Source organism: Lissotriton vulgaris, chromosome 7, assembly GCF_964263255.1.
Source record: "Lissotriton vulgaris chromosome 7, aLisVul1.2, whole genome shotgun sequence".
NCBI lineage: Eukaryota > Metazoa > Chordata > Amphibia > Caudata > Salamandridae > Lissotriton > Lissotriton vulgaris.
This window is the reverse complement of record NC_141695.1, coordinates 84,250,804-84,269,444: the sequence shown is the minus strand read 5'-3', so window position 1 is coordinate 84,269,444 and position 18,641 is coordinate 84,250,804. Positions and strand designations below refer to the sequence as shown.

Here is an 18,641-nt window from a genome sequence, read left to right as displayed (position 1 = left end):
GAACCGCATGTACACTGGGATATTGATAGTGAACTTCGCCTCACGCCACTGGAGCACATGTGGCCTGGAATTATCACCATATCAAAAACGATAATACTGCGAAATTGTTCAGCCGTGAACAAGTCGCATGGACCAGCTTGCAGAGGCGACGAAACACGTGTTCTATAAGCTCATCTGCTTTTGGGATTGGATGGGCATCAGTCCTAGTGACTGCATTGAGACCCTGTAGTCAACACAAAACACCATCTTTCTCTTACCACCCTGAGTGTGAGGTTTAGATACCAAGACCACTGGACCAGCCCAAGGGCTATCTGAGGGTTCACTAACTCCCTAATCCAACATTTTCTGGATTTCTGTCCTGATACAGTCCCTGACATGAAAATTAACAACTGCCGGGGCATGGTTGGTCCTGACATTGCTAGTGTTGGTCACATGGTAGATGTCACCAAGTATGATTTGTCCAGGGTCCACAAGGTCTTGTGTCACCAATGTGACACTTGCCCCTGATGCCCAGTAGGCTAACACCTCTCTTCCATTTATCAAAGGCTGCTGTTTGTAATGGCCCAGGTTACTGGGACTCTCACCAGAGGTCATAACAATGCCTCCAACACAGATCAGGACAGCCTGAGTTGGAACTCTGACAAGGACAAGAGCCCACCTCAGTACCCAGGGTTAACACTACACCCTTCTGCTGAGTGCCACCACTTGTAGCTGAACTAGGGGGAACAGTTGCCTTACGGGCAATGATGGCTGGAGTTGAGTCTTTGAACCTAGTGCAATCACTTGTCCAGAGGGTGTTCTGCTTACAGACTTTACACCACAGTTTTGTTGGCCTTTCTTCTTGGAACATTAACAATCCCCACATTTAGAAGATGTTTGGGGACCTTGTGATGACTTATGGTCTTTACCCTTCTCCCCACCCTTATTAGGATCTTGCTTCTTCTGGTCACCACATTGGTTCTGTACCTTTTGCTTCACCCTGGTTCTAACACATTTGTCTGCCTTCTTTCCCAATTCTCCAGGAGAGGTTAGGTCAGAGTCTACCAGGTGCTGATGTAGCATCTGATTCTGACAGTTATTAAGGATTTTCTACCTCATAATCAAGTTGTATTATCCTGTATAATCAAACACGTTACTGCCCAGTAACCAGCCCTCCAGAGCCTTAGTAGCACAATCAACAAGGTCAACCCAGTCCTGAGTCTGAGTCTTTTGGGTATCTCTGAACTTTATTCTATATTGCTCAGTGGTTAGGCCAAATCCTTCAATCAGAGCACTCTTCAGCACTGTATAATCATCAGCATCCTTTTCTCTTACAATGAGGAGCTTGTCTCTACCTTTGTCTGCAAAGGAGAGCCACAAGTCAGCTGCCCACTGCTCCTGGGGGACCTTCTGAACTTTGCAGGCCCTCTCCAGTGCAGTTATCCATTTGTGGATTTCATCCCCCCTCTGGTAAGGATGGACAATCTTGTTTAAATTCCTGTGGCCATGAGACCTTTCTCTACCACTTGGGAAGTTGCTGCCACCATGGGACTCTAGTCCCATCTTTTTTCCAGTTTTTTTGAGATCTAGGGACTCCCTTTCTAAGGCCACCTGCTATCTCCTTATCCTCAGTTGAGCCTCTTGTAGTCTCATCTGATTCTCTCTCTTCTCCTGGGAGGCGTCCCTCCTATGAGAAGAGATGACAGAAGGCCATATAGATACACTAGAATGGTCATACTCAATGGAGGGAGATCTAGGTCTTCTTGGTATACCTCCATCTCCAGGAGGAGCTGCACTATGCAGGTCAAGGTCATTGTCACCTCCATGGTCAGCATCAGTGTCTGAGTCCTGTGGTATTAGATCACTGGGCTCTTCCTCATCCACTGCTCCCACCCCACTACCTACCCTTTCAGGCTCTGAAGCCTTTCTAAGGTCATCTAAAAATAACTCCTCGTTGAGGCATTGGGTGTTGGCACTTTGGCCTGTTTACAGTTTCCTCATAGTAGACAGAGCCCTTAACTCTAAGAAAGGGAATTGGTCAAAAGTGTATGCCTGTAATTTACTGACATCTGGCAGGGACCCACTAGTTTCTGGAACTGAAGACATAAATAGTGAGGTGTGGTGTCTGCACCTACCTACTCTAGTTGTTACCTACTTAACTCTCTTGAGTTGTAGCTGGTACTTTTAGTGGTTTTCAAATGATCAAACACTTGAGATTATCTGCTAAAACAATGGCAAGCTGGAATCCCACACGCTGCACACCAATGTGAGAAGTTGGGCTGGCATATGCTGTCCACTATTCTATTGGGCACCTTGCACCAGTTTAAACGACCCTTATTCATGCTAGGTTAAAGACAACCTTAATAGAAAGCTGTCTTAGTGGCAGCTATGGAGAGCAGCCTTCGGGCTAAGTCTTGAAGGAATGTAAAGCAGCTTGTTTTACCAGTCTATAATCTCATGAATGACGAAATGAAAGAAGAACCTTTCCGGATTGCCGCTGCTGGGAGGAAAACACATCCCTGATTCCCAGAACGGCCGCGCACGGCCGCAACGTCATCGAGGAGCGCCAGGGGCACTACATATCGCCCTGCACACCCCCACACTGCGGACCTTGATTCTGCCTTTGCCTTTTCTGGATTGCCGCTGCTGGGAGGAAAACTCATCCCAGATCACCTGAACGGCTGCCCACGGCCGCAACTTCATTGGGGAGTGCCAGGGGCACTACAAATCGCCCTGCACACTCCCGCACCGCTGGACGCATGCCCGGACGAAGCCCGGACCAAGGGCGGGGCCATATGAGCCCGTCCGAGACTGGAGGAGGCCGGGCTGGGCTCCCCCTCTGATAGCTGCTTCCAGCTATACATCTGTTGAGGAATTCCAGGTACTGTGAAAGGCATCTTAATTTCCTGGTGTTCGCCATACTATCTGGTATCACACTCATACAGTTAGTACTGGGTATTCCGCTCAGCAGAGCTGTATTTTTAAAATGACTCAAAGAAAAGGAGTTGCAGGGACCCTAGATGCTTTTATCTTAAGGGCAGAATCCCTCCTGACTCTTGAAATCGCACTAACTGAACGTCGTCTGTCTTTGGACCCTGTTTCTTTACGGGCACGTCTGTCATTGGGTGGCACCAACCCAGCCAATACACCTCATTTATCACCACAAAATGCTACTGAGAGTCCTTTTCCCATTTCAAGATTTGTATCTCCACAGCAGGAAGCGTCTGTTATGATCGTCTCGGCCACCCCCTGCATTAATACTAGAGCGAAGGCTGCTAACTCTAGAGGGAATGTTAAAACTAAAATATTACCTAATAAACAGAAGCGAGCTATGGGCACCCAGAAACCAACAACGGCTAAGCGCCCCTGTGCCGTTCATTCTACAGCCGAACTAGTAACTATGTCAAAAAATGTTAATTTGATTACAATGGGTACTCAGACTGACATAATTTCTGATGGATTAGGAAATGCACTTGGCACGAATAACATCATGGAAACAGTGCTTGTACCTAGAATTATTCTTAGATTTACTCCTATGTTTGGTTTTGATATTCGCCACAGTTTTATTTGTACCTGTGGGGGCTGTCTTTCCTCTTGTTTTTGTGATTTTTAGAGCTGTTTCTTGCGCCGACACGATAGGTTCCGTATCGCTACCTGATGGGGTTGAGGTGTTATCTGATTCAGTCAAGATGATTTCTGAACTTTCTGAAACTGCACCCCCTGTAAAGCTTGCTGATGTGCCTTGTTCAGAATCAGAGATGGAGTCCAAGTTCAAACCACTATTTTCACTCTCATTTTCATCATCTGCCTCATCGTTGCCTGTAAAAAATACTTCTTCGCAAGGGGAGGCAGGGATATTACCAGAGACCCATTGTGTCATCTTGTCTGTTTTGTGGTCTGTATTTATATTTGAACTAGCTTTTGCATTTGTATTTGCCTCTATAGGAATTTCAACTCCTGATTTTACTGAAATTACTGGGTCGAGGAGTATCGCCTTATCAGTTACTTTCTCTTTTTCATGTGTCTGATCTGACGTCGCACTTTCTATTTCATTAAATCTCCCATCATTCGCGTCGATGTCTGTAACTAAATCAGAGGGTATATCCGATTCTTTAGCTGCTGAGACAATGTTATTAAATGTTTCGTTCTCCTTTAACGTCTCAGCCCCGCCCCCTACCGTGTCTGTGGAAGAGTCAGGAAATCCCACGGGCTCTGTAATCTCATTCTGGGCGCAGCTCTCCACTGCGCGCTCCGCGTTCTCGGCAGTTCCAATCAGCTCCACTTCTTCCATGCGTTCAACACGCTTCCTCTCCTCGCACAGAAATGCCAGCGTCGGGACTAAGAACACTCGCTGTGGAGCGGGTTGAGCGCACGGCACAGGCACAGGTGAGAAAGTCTCGACTATTGTAGTTTGCCGGAGTGCGATCTCTCTTCCCGCTGCATCACTGATGCCAATTTGCACCTCGTTATTTCTCCTTGCAGAGACTGGAGCCGTCAATTTCTTCTTCTCTGCAACCTTCTCGCAGAGCTTCCGTGTTTTAATTTCTTTTGCAGCCTCTCGTCTCTGCTGCCCCTTAGATCTTACTTTGCCACGCAGGTTAGAGGCTGGGGCGCCGGGATCGTCGATGGCTGATTCTTCCTCTTCATTGCCCCAGTCATCCCGTTCACGGAGCTTCTTGGGGGATCGCAATAGTTTTGGAGCCATTACCTTTGTCCAATTTCGCCAGCGAGCCCGCCCAGTTTGGAAAGATCGAGTTACTAAAAAGGAAATAATTTCGAATACAGTCCTTTCCTTTTCCTTTATCTTTGTCTCTGTTTTTGTCTGATGCAAATCTTCAACGTACATAGGCCAGAGGATGGGCACCCTGAACATCACGTTTCATCCACGTTCATCCAACAATAACCAGCAGCTGTCGGCTTTTTTGTATGCTTTCTCTGATATACACCGATACTCCAATGCTTATCTTGATGTTAGCTCGGCACAGCTCACAATTTCAGATTCATTAGTGCAATACCAGCAGTAATCAGGGTTGATGAAATGAAAGTATCAAGCCAAAAGTTGAGCACCATGTAGCACCAAGCAGATCAATTACACCGCCATCAGGAGGAGGAGAGTCTAGGCACGACCTTCCTCTACTGCGTCTCGGCGGCCATCTTGCCCCTTCGGTTAGAGCATCTCGTGGAGCTCCTGCAAAGTCTGTGGTAAAGAGACTTGACTGGGACAATACATTGGAGAGCGGTGCGCCATCTATGGGGGGGCCCGAGAACGCAGACAGAGGAACACAGGAGGCTATCTCTCAGGGGTCCGAGGGGGGTGCTTCTAACTTTGAAGTTTTATTCTCTACTTTAAAACAAATGGAAACTAGAGGATTTTGAGAACAGACAAAGGCGCAACAATGTTAGATTACTGGGGGTTCAGGAGGGAAAGGAGGGGGGGGGATGTACGGAGTTTTGTTGTCGAATTACTAAAAGGTGCCTTCCCAGAGTTGTCTTCTTGGGATCTGGAGCATGAGGTGCAAAGAGCACATCGATTCCCGATGATTCGGAAGGAGACACAGGGTAAGCCTCGCGCAAAATTGCTATATGTTGGGAATTTTCTGTTGCGTGAAGAGATAATCAGCAAGGTAAAACCCCAGGCAAAGCGCACTTATAAGGACATTGAATTTTTTGCCCGCCCCGACTTCTGCCACACCACCGTGGAAAGACGGTGGCGGATGAGGCAACTCATCACCCCCTTCCAGAACATAGGTTGCGAGGCCTATCTCATGTTCCCAGCACGCCTGAAGGTGGGTCTAAATGGAAACTTTAAAGTTTTTTATTCTGAAATTATGGCACAAGAATATCTCAGTTTTCTGCGCGTAACTAGAAGCCAACCTAAGCCTCACCATAAGGACCATGTGGGGCACGACGCACAAGCTGTCGCTATTCGAGACATTCCCCGTAAAAAGTAAAAAATGAAAGAGAGAGACTAACAATATCATGGAATAGCAGGATGTTATTACATGCTTAAGCCATCTGATTTCGGGTTCAGAGCGCATATCTTCACATTTTTTTTCCAATTTATTGTTTTGTTGATATATAGGCTTGTTTCGGTGCTATGGCAGGGTATATTAGTGTCAGACAGGTGGTTAAGGGGTTACACAATTTTTCGGGGTGAGCACCTTGAGGAGCACGATATGGTTTAAGAAAATCAGGAGGGGAGGGAGGTCGCGACATTCTGTAGGCACCGTCGGCCAGACATAGGTCCTCCGGACCTATTTGCCTGTAGGGGGGGTGGGTTCCTGTGGGAGCGTTCTTTGGGGTGGGGGAAGGAGGGAATAAGGGCAGGGCACAAGGACATTGGAATATGCTGGGATTATGAAGAACACATCTTGGAATGGCTACGTGAGAATGAGTATTGTTTTGAATGGATCGTGATTATGAAAACAGGAATGCGTGTAATTTGTGTAATCCATGTAATTTGTGTAACTGCTGCAGCAAAAACATGAATCTGACAGTTTGATAAATAAATGTGTACAGGTAGTCAATAGTCCCTTAAAATCTAGATATGTCTCTTAGATTTGTAACGTGGAATGTATGTGGCCTAAACGATGGTCAAAAGAGGCAAAAGATAGGAGTCCGTCTGCGACAGATGAGCGTAGACTTTGTATTTTTACAAGAGACACACATAATGAGCACCCAGGAGTTTTGTCTTAAACAGTTAGGGTTTCATTTAATAGCAAGATCTAAACAAGGGACAAAAACTAGAGGGGTAGCTATCCTTTCAAGGAATAAAAATGTGATAACCAGGAAAAAATTAGAGGACCAATGGGGTAGGTGGGCTATGGTCGAGGTCCTGATAGATGGAGTATGGACGACATTAGTGGCAGTGTACGGTTCAACACAGGATGATCCAGAGATCTTACAGTTTTTAGATTCGGAGCTGACAGCCTGGTCCCCTCAGGTCATTATAGGGGGTGACTTGAATATTAATGGGGCGGAGGGACTGGGAGTAGGCTTGACTGGAAGCTACAAAGGTAGAAAGAAAAAAGTTCATAAAGCCTTGGTGGATCTTATAGAAAACAACATTCTGCGAGATGTCTGGGGCACAATTAGAGCGGAGCAAAAAGGTTTTACGTATTATTCTGCGCCACACGATATCTGTGTTAGGTTAGATTATTTTCTGATATCTAATGATTTAATGTCCAGAGTTAAAATAGATAGGCTCCCTCGAATACTTAGCGATCACAATCCCCTAGTATTGTCGATGAAGTTAGAAGGGAGTACAAGACTAAGCAGGGCTTGGACATTTGAAAGAGGTCTTCTTTTGGACAATAATTATATATCACATATGTCCAAATGGATCAGCGAGTTTTTCGAAAACAATAGAGGGAGTGCCCCAGTGGGAGTTATATGGGATGCGTTTAAGGCAGGTGCTCGTGGAGAGACATGCAGTTATAGTGCGTACAAACGGAAGGTAGAACGACTCCGGCAAAGTGAGATAGAGAGAGCCGTATCAGAGGCAGAGGAACAACTTAATAATTGTGTCATAAGAGGTGAACCAACTGAGCAATATATTATAGATTTAATGAAAGTAAAAAGCGAAGCTGAAGAGGACATGGCAAAAAAGGCAGCACAATACTATACTATCAGAAGGGAGAGGTGCTACGAGTTCAGCGAAAAAGTTGGACATGTTCTTGCCATGCGCACCAGACAAATAGCAGCAGACGGAATGGTCAGGGAAATTAGGGACGAAAATGGAAGATTACACTCAGATCCTGAGGAAATTAGAAAAGTGTTTAGGAAATTCTATCAGACACTATACGACGCCCCTCACCCAAGTAGTGCGGAAGAAATAAGTGAATGTCTGCACAACGTCCCAGTTGAGAGGATTTCTTCTGAAGACGCAGAAGGATTAGAGAACTTATTGGATCATACTGAGATTAAAGAAGCTATGGGTAATCTCCCCTCAGGAAAGGCTGCTGGCCCGGACCAGCTTCCATTAGAGTTTTATAAAACCTTTTGGGGAAGTTTAGGGCAGGACTTAAGTGAAACGATTCAAGCTCCACAGAGAGGTGAGTCTATCCCAAAATCTTGGGGGGGTGCAGATATAGTCCTAATATTAAAAAAAGGGAAGTTGGCGACCGAGCCAGTATCCTATCGACCGATTACGTTGATAAATAACGATACTAAAATATATTCAAAAGCTCTGGCAACAAGATTTGCTGGAGTAATTAGCGCTCTAGTTAGTAGTAACCAACATGGCTTTATACCAGGAAAGTCATAACTTTGTTCGACGCCGCTGAGGTCACAGGAGATCCGATGGCAGTATTATTGCTGGATGCCGAAAAAGCATTTGATCGGGTCTCCTGGGACTATTTGTGGCATACCCTAATAAGAGCTGGGTTTAAAGGGGGTTTTGTTAGAGCTTTACAGACTTTGTATAAGGAACCGGTTGCTGCATTAAAAGTTAATGGGGGGATCACAAGACAATTCATGATTAAAAGAGGTACACGGCAGGGGTGCCCATGCTCGCCACTGCTATTTGCCATGTATATGGATCCACTAATCCGCAGGATAGAATCATGTATAGAAATTACTCCGTTATACACACTTTTGGGACCCTGTAAGATACTTGCTTACGCTGATGACGTGGCGGTGTTAACACCCAACCCCACTGAAGCGACTGTACTGGTAGAAACAGAGGCTCGTAGATTTGGGAAAGTCTTGGGCTATGCCCTGAATACTTCCAAGACTCAGATCATTAAAAACTCAGCGACCCCTTGTGACGATAATCGAGTGGTCCAGGCAGGGTTGTACTTAGGAATCAAGATATCAGCAGACTTAAATAATCTGGTGGAAAATAACATTGTTCCGACTATAGATAAAGTAAAGAAAGACTTGGACCGATACGAGAATCTACACCTGTCGCTAGTAGGACGTGTTAACATCATTAAAAAGCTGGTCTTGCCAACATTTCTGTATATTTTTAGGGCAGTACCACTCCTAGTTGATAACAAATGGTTTAAAGTTTGTGAACAGATGATTAATCGCTTTATTTGGGCTAAAGGCAAGACACGGAGGGCACTCAGGTATATGTCGTTACCGCGGGAAGAGGGGGTTGGTCACTACCAGATTTAAAATTGTATTATTGGGCTGCAGCATTGCAAAATATGATAGGATTGATTGGAGGGGCCGAGGTGGATGCTTGGGACAAAATTGGCTCACTCGCTATTTATGGTTTGGTTATGGGAAGAAATGCAGAAAATGTATTCCTGAGATTTACGGAGGAAAGTTATTTCAAAAGAACACGTTTTAAGACTATAATAGCTGCTTATAATATATGGAAAGGATTTTCTAAAAAGGTCGGAATTGGGAAGTATAATGCATACACTAGACTTAAAAATAACCCTTCCCTATCCAGTACGATTTTCTCAGGAGATGTATTTTTAGAATGGGAGAGGCGGGGGATAAGCAAGATTGGAGATATGTTGGGCGGATATGGCATATTACAATTTACGGAATTGCAAAACAGATATACGTTGAACACAAAACACTTCTTCAAATATCTCCAAATAAAAAGTTGTATATTGAATAAAAAAGGGGGACCATTGGGATTTGAAAAAACTATAATGATGGATCTCATAGAAGTTGGGTCTGATTGTACTATAAAGAGGTTTTATTTGGAAATGATAAAACTAAAGAAAGACGATTTGGAGAAATGGACGGATAAATGGTCCGCAGATTTGGATATAGCAAGGGATATCTTTATCGAGTCACTAGAGATGGGAAGTAAAATGTTGTGTTCATCGTCTCTCCAGGCCCAACATTATAAGATTTTATATCATTTCTATTACACACCTAGGAAAATCGCTCAATGGGGTGGCTTAACTGGAACTACCTGTTTTAGGTGTGGCAGTACAGAGGCGGATTTGATACATATATTTTCGACCTGTCCACACCTAGATAAATTGAAACAGGATATTGGGAATTTTTTCCAGGATGCACTATCATTAACAATAGAGTTAGACCCAACTGTTATCTTATTGGGGGTCAGCCCTGACGGACACTTAAATTGTAAAAATGTTATATTCGTAGCAATGGCGATCCTTAGATTGTTAGTGGCTTCGGCTTGGCTTGACCCAAATCCCCCTACATATCATCAATGGTTGGGTAAAGTACTTTCAGTACAAAAACTGGAAACTGCTATTTATGCTAGGAAGGGAAAAAAGGGTAAGAAACTGGGTATGCAAATTTGGGATCCTTTCAATCGGTGGAAGTCAGGAACCGAAGGTTGAAAGATGAAGAATTAATTTTATTGTTTATTTGAGCATTTGAATATTGATGTACGATTCTGTGATCTATGGTTTTGTATCTCTTTTTTCTCATATATGAATTTGTGATCTTTGACTGTGTATTCTATTGTGCCCTGCCATGTCTAAGGGGGAAAAAAAGGGGAAAAAATTCTTCAATAAAAACATTTTTTAAAAAAAGGAAACAGTGCTTGTAAATTTTGTTGAGAAAATTTTAGACTCTGCCCTGTTGCAAATTAAGGAGATTATTGATAAGAATTTTGATCTATTATGGGGGCGGCTGCAACGGATGGACTCTATTATGGACAATCTGACCAGTAGCAAGGAGAAACGTGCCCCTGATAATGCGGGGACTAGTTTACTTGTGTCAAATTCTATAACTCATGGGATCAACACATCACTGCCTAACTCTACTGTGTATAATGATCTTGTAAAATCTAATTTGTGTTTTACGCGGGGAGATGGTAACAATCAAATTGTTTTAAACCATAACTCTGATCAAAGGACTAGACAGGATGTTGCCCAAGTGCCTGATGTTAGTATTATTAGAGACAACGCCAAGATCAATCATCCGAAACAAAACACGAATGTTCTTAGCCTTCCTCCTGCAGCGTGCCCCTATGTGTTGGTCTTGGCAGGTGTCCCATGTCTTACTGGCGATCGGAGGGAATCCTGGGTAGACCTATGGAACAAGTCAGTAGATTGGTTGGTTAAATATAAGAAATTCCATGCTTTTGATATGAATGAAATCATTATGGTTAGATGAGTTGGGTGGGTTGGCCACTCGCCCAAAAATATTAGTAGCGATTGCATCGTCATCAACTTTCGCATATCTCAAATGGTCCGACGTTTATTAAGTACCCATGAGCAGTCTGAAGCATTTGATACCTGTATTAGTGCACTCCCGCTGAGGTACTTTTATAAACCCCAACATACAACTGCCGGGAATGCCCATGTCTTCCCATTGGATCCCAATAGGTTCCAGGCCCTATCCAACCTAGACGCTCAAGACCGACAACCACTTGGATTGGTTGGTTAACCCCGTCCTGTTGAAAGTTGTTTAGGCCTTGAAACAGTTCCCCTAACCAACAAGTTGGCTGACCACTACCCAAGAATTATTGAAACACCTATATTTGCTGATCAATTGCAACAAGTAGAAAATCCTGGAGGGCCTATATCGGTGGCCCCCATTGAAATGTTATGTTATGAGTTTGATTGAGCGCGACAGCTGCCCCAGCAACGAGGTGTCCCTGCGCTGAGAAACCACAGCATAACCTACTGAGAGGCAGATGGCTTACAGCAGGGGGAACAGATGGGTTTTAATTGCCTTTCGGAAAGCGGACAGGTTGTCCACGCACCGAATGTTCGGAGGTAAAGAATTCCAGAGTTTCGCTCCCAAAACTCGGAAGGAGCGGCCCCCGGCACGGCAGAGTTTTGTTCTAGGAACCACTACCAGGTGTTGACCTAGGGAGCGTAGATTGCGTTGAGGGGTGTAGGGTACTAAAAGTGGACGGAGGAGTTCAGGGCCTTCTGTTTTGAGGATTTTAAAAGCAGTGGTGAGGGACTTGAATTGGATTCTGGATTCAACCGGGAGCCAGTGAAGTCTTTGTATGGTAGCTCTAACGGAGCACCTCCTGGGAAGACCCACTATAGCCCTAGCCGCTGAATTCTGTATCCGTTGTAGCCTAGTTATCTCTGCTATGTTAGCGCCTAAAAGTAGGACGCTGGCATAGTCCAACCGAGAGAGGATAATGGATTGGACTATAAGCTGGCGTGTTTTGGGATCGAAGAAGCCAAGTATAGGGTTGAGGCTTCTCAGCAGGCCCACACAAGTAGCAGCTACTCTCTTTGTGTGGGTTTGGTAACTCAGCGAGGAGTCCAGCCACACACCCAGGTTTTTTACCAGAGCTTTTGGTGGAGGGATGGGGCCCAGCAAGGACGGCCACCAGTGATCGCTCCAACAGCTGGAGCTCTTACCGAGGAGCAGCACCTCCGTTTTCCCCGCATTCAGCTGTAAGCAATTGCCCGTCATCCAATGGGCAACTGCAGCCAGTCCATCCCTAAATCTCGTGGCGTGGCAGAGATTGAGGGGCCCTCAGTGAGTATAATGACCAGCTGAGTGTCGTCAGCGTACGACACCAGCGTGAGGTCCCACTCTCTGGCCACAGCCGAGAGAGGCTGCACATAAAGGTTAAAAAGGGATGGGCTGAGTGCCGAGCCCTGAGGGACTCCTTGGCCGATAGAGTGAAATCTGGAGATGAACGGAGGAGCTGAGACTCGGAAGGATCTGCCCGTCAAGAAAGAGCGGAACCATTCGAGGGCCAGGTCACTGATCCCTATAGCTTCTAGGCGTTTCAGCAGGATGCTGTGGGAAACCATGTCAAAGGCTGCGCTGAGATCAAGCAATATCAGCGCAGCACTTTGACCGGCATCTAGTATCTTCCGAAGATGTTCAGTGGTGGATAGAAGGGCAGACTCTGTGCTGTGACCTGGCCTGAACCCATTCTGAAATGGGTCCAAGATGTTATTTTGGGCCATATGGTCTGACAGGACTTTGTTTGCATGGGCTTCTGCTAGTTCAGACACCCAGGGGAGCAGCGAGATGGGCCTAAAGTTTTCAGGCTTTGTGGGGTCTAAGGTCGGCTTTTTAATGATGGGGGTGACCCATGCTTGTTTCCAGCAAGTTGGGACCACTGCCGAGGAGAAGGAGAGATTGAGAAGCGTGTCCAGAGAGGGAAGAAAAAAGTCCAGAGACTCCAGAAATTGAGCCGGCCTCATGGGGTCTGAAGGGGAGCCGGATTTAACCTTTCTGCAGAGTTTGACTAGATCACCATGGGAGATATCTGGTAGGAGTGAGAGCCTGGTGCCTTTAATGGAAGGGTCGGAGGAGTTCGTGAGATCAGAGGGGTCCTGTAAGAAGGTACTATAGATTTTTCTTACCTTTTCTATAAAAAAGGTAGCGAGATCCTCGCATTGCTGTGTGGAGGTAATGCAGGAGGCTGGGTTGCCGCAGCTTTGCAATTTTTGCACTAGTTTAAAAATGGTTTTTGTTGGGTTGAAGCAGGAGTTAATTTCTTTAACATAAAAAGATGCGCGAGCCGTGCGTATGGCTTTGTGGTATGATTTTAGTTTGGACAGGTAAAGAGCTTTATCCCTGTCATTATATTCCTTTCTCCATTTACGTTCAGCTACTTTGCATTCTTTTCGCATGAGTTTCAGATTTTCGTTATACCATGGGTTAGAGGGGGTGCTACGTCCTCTAGTCCATTTAGCTGGGATGAGGGTGTCAAGACCTTTAGTGATCCAGTCCTGAAAAGCAGCATATGACATGTTAATATCATTAGTGTTTTCGAGTTGGAATTCTCCTAGAGTGGCGAAAAGATCCTCAGTTTGAAGTTTATGCCAGGGTCTCTTAAGACGAGGGGGAGGCAAATCTTTGTTGGGCAGGATATCTATCAATATCGCAAATCTGATGAGAAAGTGGTCAGTCCATCCCATAGGTTTGGGTGGGTCAGCTTTGGCCTCCGGGATATTGGTAAAGACGGGGTCAAGTAAATGACCCGCAGAGTGCGTAGTGGTATGAATAAGAGGAATCAGCTGTAAAGCTGTTAAATCCGCCAGAAGGTTTCTGATGGTGGAGTCCGAGGTGGAGTCAAAGTGGAGGGTAAGATCTCCCAATATAGTAAAGTTGGCAGAGGTCACTACCAGGGTGTGTGCTGCCTCTAGGAGCTCCTCAATGAACTTAGCGGTGGGACGGTAGATGTAAAGGCCTAAGAGGGAAAAATGAGGGCCAGAGTGATTTTAAAACGGGCACTTTCACACCCCTTAATGTCTTCCTTCAAAAAGGAACAAGAGTATAGCGTTCGATATATAACGGCTATGCCACCTCCCCTAGAGTCTCTATTGATGGATTTCATTGAGAAGCCTTCCGGCAGCGTAAGACTCGGAATGCTGGTCAGCTCATCCTGGAGCCAAGTTTCGCATAAGAATAGAGCATCTGGGTTCTCCTCGGTTAAAAGAGTATTAACCTCAGGGTGGTGCTTTACAAGGGACCTGACATTAAGTTGGAGAACCGTGAGAGGGGTATGTTTTATCATACTGGTTTTATATCTAGGTAGGCAAGGTAGATGTGTGACAAAGTTACAGGACTTACATTGTAGGTCAGTCTGTCTGAGGCAACCCACTAGCTTGTCGCATCTCTGGCCCGGGTTGAGTTCAAGGAGACATTCTTTATCATAGCGATAAACAGTCCGTGCATTTTGGACATGGGGACAGGCGAGAGGCGATGTCTTGGCGATGACGGGCGCAGACGGGCTTGCCTTAGGTGCGCCTTCAGCGTGCAAACGGCGTGCCCGATGCGCCCATCCGCTGCGCGTACGGTGAAAGCACATGTTTATCAAGGGGTGAGGGTGGTGGTGGGCGTGGCCTCAGAGTGGGCGTGGCCTCGCGGCTCGCCAGCGATGGTGGCGGGAAATGTTTGATTGCTAGGGTCCGCTACCAGCGTTCACTCGGCTGTGCGGTGTGCTCAAAGGACAAAGTCCTGGGGTCCCAGAAATCAAGTGAGTGCTTTAAAATCAACAAGTTAAAGTGACATCAAGTTTTAAAAATTACACAGAGAACTCCCGGCTTCCGCCTCAGGAGGATACGTGCTTCTGACTGCGGCGCTATTGATCAGCGCTTTTATGCAGGGCGGGGTGGTGGAGGGCGTGGCCTCAGAGTGGCCGTGGCCTCGCGGCTCGCCAGCGATGGCGGCGGGAAATGTTTGATTGCTAGGGTACGCTACCAGCGTTCACTCGGCTGTGCGGTGTGCTCAAAGGACGAAGTCCTGGGGTCCCAGATATCAAGTGAGTGCTTTAAAATCAACAAGTTAAAGTGACATCAAGTTTTAAAAAATACACAGAGAACTCCCGGCTTCCGCCTCAGGAGGATACGTGCTTCTGACTGCGGCGCTATTGATCAGCGCTTTTATGCAGGGCGGGGTCGTGGTGGGCGTGGCCTCAGAGTGGGCGTGGCCTCGTGGCTTGCCAGCGATGGCGGCGGGAAATGTTTGATTGCTAGGGTCCGCTACCAGCGTTCACTCGGCTGTGCGGTGTGCTCAAAGGACGAAGTCCTGGGGTCCCAGAAATCAAGTGAGTGCTTTAAAATCAACAAGTTAAAGTGACATCAAGTTTTAAAAATTACACAGAGAACTCCCGGCTTCAGCCTCAGGAGGATACGTGCTTCGTGATATGTGTGATATCTCACAAACTTCAACTAAGCTCAAAACTGACACTAATTCGATTGTCTTGAGCTGGAACGTAGCGGGTTTAAAAAACTAAGGGGCCGATTAGGATGGTGGAGAGAGCAGCCAGGCGAGGTACACCACAGCAATTACTAATTGGAAGGGTGCCCTCCTGAATGAACGTTGGGAAGCCTTACCTAAGGCCGCTGCTATAAAAAAGGGTAACACATTCTGGTCTGCCATAAAGGACTTGCGCTCTATGGGCCAGCTATTCACACCGGTTAGCTGTACCATTTCGTGCGAGACGTGGGTGAGCCACATTTCTACGATCTATGCCTCACCTGTACAAGGGTCAGAACAGTATATATTGGGCCAATTGTCCGACCTGCAAATAAATCTGCCTGAGGTGGAAAAAGCGTTTCACCAGAGCCTGGGAAATTAGGCTCCTGGTCCGGATGGCCTGCCCATAGACTTGATTAAAATGGCAACTATTGTTTTGGGCTCCGCTCCTCCTGAACGTTTTTAATAACTTGCTGTATGCACCATTGCCGAGCAACTGGGCCATGAGCACCATTGTCCCAATTTTTAAAAATGGAGATCGATCAGATCCCATCAATTATAGGCCCATTTCTTTGCTTGACAATACTCGAAAGATATTGGGCAGAGTTCTATATAATAGGATCTTAGAATGGTCAGAGGACAGTGGTATCCTAGAGCATGCCAATTGGGCTTTCGTAGTAAGGTCGGGACAGTTGAGCAGTGTTTAAACCTAAATCTGGTCATTGGAAAATATACTATCGCCCGATCCTCCCCAGTTTGTTTGTCCTTTATGGACCTATCGTCCGCTTTTGATTTAGTTAATAGGTCCAAATTGTGGATCATTTTATTGGCCTATGGGCTGGATGAGCCTTTAGTACATTTTTTCACAAAAAACTCAAGGCTCAGGTTAGGATCAGTAGTGGTGGTGAGGTCTCTAGTGCTATAGCGGTGGGCAGGGGTGTCAGACAGGGATGTGTTCTGGCACCCCTGCTTTTTAATATTTACATTAATGGTTTGAACACTTCCCTGAAAGCTTTGACAGCAGATGTACCTAGAATCAATGGTATGCAGCTGCCGGTACTGCTATATGCAGATGATGCAGTCTTAATTGGCCACACTCCGAACTCTCTTCGTATTTTAGTAAATTCCTTTGTAAACTACATGGGCAGCTTAGACTTCAGAGTTAATTTAAAAAAATCGTACATAATGTCACGTGGCCCTGGAAAGCGTAAGCCTAATTCAATTTGTGTAGGCAGCCAAAAATTGAAAAGCACCAGCAGTTTTCCCTATCTTGGGGTGGTCTTTGCTGCGAACAGCTCCTGGACTGAGCATTTGGTCCACTCCAGGAGCAAGTTCTCAAAGGCCATTAATTCAATTCTCAGTCTCCCACGTCCAAAGTATACAGGTGCTATATTACCCATTTAAAAATGTTTTAAAATACAATGTGTCCCTGTTGCCACTTATGGGGCTGATATTTGTGGCAATGTGAATACACACTCAATTTAGCGAGAGGAAAATAGGTTTTGCAGAATGCTGTTGGGTGTCCCAATTTCCACCCCTAAATATATTTGTCACGGGGAACTTAATTTAAATTTTATTATTGATGTTATTAATGCTCGCCCAGCTCTTTTTTGGTTATCAGTTTGGAGGAATGAAGCTGCGTCTTTAACTAGAGGAATTATTAGTGACTGTCTTAAATGTGAGAGAGGAATGGATATTCCATGGTTATCGGGAGTCTACCATAGTCTGTGTAGTGTTAATAAAGGCAGTCTCTTCTTAAACCCAAGCACAGCCGAAACACTACATAAAAAAAGAGATAAAAAGCGCACTCTATGCACTTTATAACACAGAAAGGATTTGTATGGAATCAAATAAATGCTTTGCATTAAGTTATATGTCAATAGAATCATATAGGCATCCTTTACCAATTTATCTTTCTCTACGAATGAGTCACTGGGAAAGGAGTCTTTTATTTCGCCTAAGAGCGGGCACTGTTAAATTTCTCCTATTTTTCGGCTTGGCGATCAGCCCAAACTTGATCACGTACTTTGTCCATGTGATGGCGTGAGTGGCCAAACTGATTTACATTTTTTATTCTCTTGTAAATTTTATTTAAAATATACCAAGTGGTTTTTAATCCCTTTTTTTGAAAAGCAGAGACATGTCTCGTTGGATAATGCTTTCAGTGGTTGCTTACTTTGAATATCGAAGATTTCGTTTTTCGCACCAGCACTTTTCTAAAAATTGCCTCTCGAGCATGCAAGACGATGTGTAACCCCTGAATGTTTTTATCCTGGTACGATCAGTATTATAAAATAAACTGACGACTTTCTATAGTACAATATTGTAAACTGAGTAATATGGAATTAATTGTATTAACTTTGTTGTGAATTTGTGATTGTGCTTTTATGGATTTTTTGGAATCCGAATAAAGTCAAACTTGAACTTGAACTTGAACTTGAAAGGAGAACCACACCAGGTATATATAGAAAATATATGTATTTATTCTAAACAAATCCCTCTAGTGTCTTTATGAGGCTAGAGGCAAAAGTACATACAGTAAACTCAATAGCACACAGTAAATTATCACAATATACGTTGAGCCCTTGGGGCGTACCAAACCATATATTAAGAAAGTGGTATAAGTACCACAACTTACATAGATGCAAGGCCTAGAGCCTTTAGAACTGCTGGGGCCACCAGAAACCACCCATGGCAGTGACACAGGGGACCCAGGGCGGACGCCAGCAGTGTCTATACAACGCTGGGAACCACCATTAACTTCTATGGGGAAAGTCGTGGTTGGAAATACAAAGTTAAAGGACACTTATAAGAGGACTTGGCGCAAACCCCTTTAGAACTAGGGGGCTCTAGAGTCAACACCCATGGGAGCACTGGAGTACTCGAGTTACCTACCCAGGGAAGCCCGATTCATAGGTGTCTTTTCGTGTCGGGGTTCGTCGTCATTTTCAATGGCGATCTGCTGCAAAGTGCTGCTGGTGCCCAAGAGGAAATTGTCCGAAGGGATCCAAGCCTGGTTCGGAGATGTGTAGAATCTGAAAGCATAGGGGACAGCGTCTGGGTCTCTTGGGGTACAATAGTCGAATGCG

General features: G+C 45.3%; 1 pseudogene across 2 annotated transcripts in view; it reads left to right on the top strand.

The window, feature by feature from the left end:
- Positions 1-18,641, top strand: part of LOC147700841 (epidermal differentiation-specific protein pseudogene) — a 170,978-nt pseudogene that overhangs the window by 73,706 nt on the left and 78,631 nt on the right. The window lies entirely within an intron of this gene.